The 2500-nt window shown below is 48.7% G+C and overlaps 1 non-coding gene across 1 annotated transcript; it reads right to left on the minus strand.

Annotated features, from left to right (window-relative positions):
- Nucleotides 1–1298: 1298 nt before the first annotated feature.
- Nucleotides 1299–1453, minus strand: LOC143220948 (5.8S ribosomal RNA). Its single transcript, XR_013011705.1, has one exon. It is a non-coding gene; the product is annotated as a 5.8S ribosomal RNA (ribosomal RNA).
- Between the last annotated feature and the right edge of the window lie 1047 nt (nucleotides 1454–2500).

Raw genomic sequence — 2500 nt, forward strand, 5'->3', positions numbered from 1 at the left:
CGGGGACTGGACGACCGACAGATCGCGCGGTTCCGCACGAATCGACAATGAAGAAAAGAAAAGACATGGGGCGACCGACATAAAGGTTTTCATCATTGGATATACCTTTTCTCTCTCCGCGGTGCTGTTCCGTGCGTGAACACACAAGTGTGTCTTTTGCGTCGTGTGACAATCAAGTTCGAAATAAGCCTCGCCAATAGAGGAGTATACATATTATTAAAAAAAAAAAATAATAATACATATAACCCGGTGGGATTTCTTTTTCTCTCTACTTCTATATAATTGAACCAAAAACCACGGGGGTACAGAAACGTTGCGCACGAAACGATTTATCATCGATCAAACGCAAAACCAAATTAGAGACACGAGAGAAAGAGAGTAAGATCTCAAGACGCTCATAGGCCGTCATCAATACGATTCAACGCGAACGTGGCGATGGAATGGCAATCGCACAGATTAGCGAGGACACGTCGACGACGGGGAATAATTCCGACCCGATCAAGTACGACGTGCTCATCCCGCACATTGCTGCGCTTTGCTCCGCTGTCCATCGATCATCAAAGCGTTCGCGATAGAACGAGAGATCTCTTTCGTCTCTTCCCTCGAAGACTCGAAAAGGAATGTGTGTTTGTCGAAATCGCCGGCAACGACGACCCTCCGCCGTATGGCAATTATAACGTAGAGTTAAGAAACTCATCCACGCACAGGCATATTCTCTCCCTGGGGCTTAACATTGCCACACCACACACACTCTGTGTGCCACACAGTATTCTTTCTTTCTTTTATAATTTGTGTGTCCATCTCTGTAGTCTCGCGAGACTCTTGTAAATATACCTCTTTCGTATATACGCATCATTTCAGGCGACGTCGGGAGCGCGTTAAATGTTCATGAGTGGAAACGCTTCTTTCCGCAAGGCGAATCGTTTCGCAGAGAAGGTGAGAGATTTGGAGATCCTCGTCGAAGCGGTGCCTTACGGGCGGTCGTATTTTCAATACGACTCACGACACCGTAAAAACACTCACGCAAGTCCGAACGTAAGAAATACCAATCCCTACTTCGCCTCTCGTGGAAACTAGATATATATATATTTGTATGTGTTTATAAGACGCAATGCAAAAATTGGCAATTTTCACAGAACCGCGACAAACGCCGACGAAACGCCCATCATTCGCTCGTACGTAGCATCTTTGCAACCCGACTCCGAAACGCTCTTTGGCGCCCTCCAAAAATATATTTGGAGAGGTAAGCGACGGCGGGGACTTACAAGAGCAACGCAAGCAGTTTATGGTTACGTAAACGACCCTCAGCCAGGCGTGGTCCAGGAATTGTATCCGTGGACCGCAATGTGCGTTCGAAATGTCGATGTTCATGTGTCCTGCAGTTCACACGTTGACGCGCAATTAGCTGCGTTCTTCATCGACCCACGAGCCAAGTGATCCACCGTTCAGGGTAATCGTATATATTTTTGATTTACAAATCAATATATGTATATGTCTCTTGTTCTGCGGTTCGTAAGAACGCATTGTACCTGAACGCTCCAACCAGCGCGCGAAGGAGATTCGTTCAGGCGTCGTTTTAAGGACGACACTATCGTCGTCCGTGGAAACGGAAAAAAAAAACCGTCAGATACGCAACACGTATCCGACGGCCGGGCGAACAGTACATTGAAAAACCGTTAACGTGGAAAACGCGGAGATGAATATATATTCTCTGAAAACGACGGGGATCGTAAGACAACCCGATACTGGATCCAGAGATGTAATAATATTCCTCTCCTCTTCACTTCCATTTCATTTGGAATGATGTGAGAACGGAGGACTTCACAGCCGGCTCTGGCAGCGGTCATTCGTCCCAAGCTCTCGCGATGCGCACTATTGGGCCACACGCACGGAGTAGGGTGTCAGACTCACGACTGCTTTAAAAGCGAGCTTCACGAGCCGGTCCACTTCCCGTATAAAACACATTTCCATAAAATGTTGTGTGTGCTCGAGGCAACGATAAATTCCGATACAAGCGGACTCGCGAGCCGGCTCTGGCCGTAGGCGCGATCCCCGTTCTCGTCCCAAACTCGTCTGCGCGCACTATTGGGCCACACAGAGAGTAGGGTGTCGTCGGGAATAATCGCGCCATAGGCTTTATAGCGAGCGTCACGGCCGGTCCTCTCGGAACACCGTTTTTCGTCGGAACGATATTACCATATTTTTATTTTATTCGACAGATTAGCGGACTCACAGCCGGCTCTGGCAGCGGTCATTCGTCCCAAGCTCTCGCGATGCGCACTATTGGGCCACACGCACGGAGTAGGGTGTCAGACTCACGACTGCTTTACAAAAGCGAGCATCACGAGCCGGTCCGCTCTGGCGAATGTATAATATTATAATAAATATACGTTCCGTCGTCAACGAACACCGCGTGCGGCGCAGCAACGTTTCGTGCTCTTGGTTATACGCGAACCCGATACAAATAGAGAGCGGGACTCACAGTCGGCTCTGGCAGCGG

Source organism: Lasioglossum baleicum, unplaced genomic scaffold (genome assembly GCF_051020765.1).
Source record: "Lasioglossum baleicum unplaced genomic scaffold, iyLasBale1 scaffold1758, whole genome shotgun sequence".
Taxonomy (NCBI): Eukaryota; Metazoa; Arthropoda; class Insecta; order Hymenoptera; family Halictidae; genus Lasioglossum; species Lasioglossum baleicum.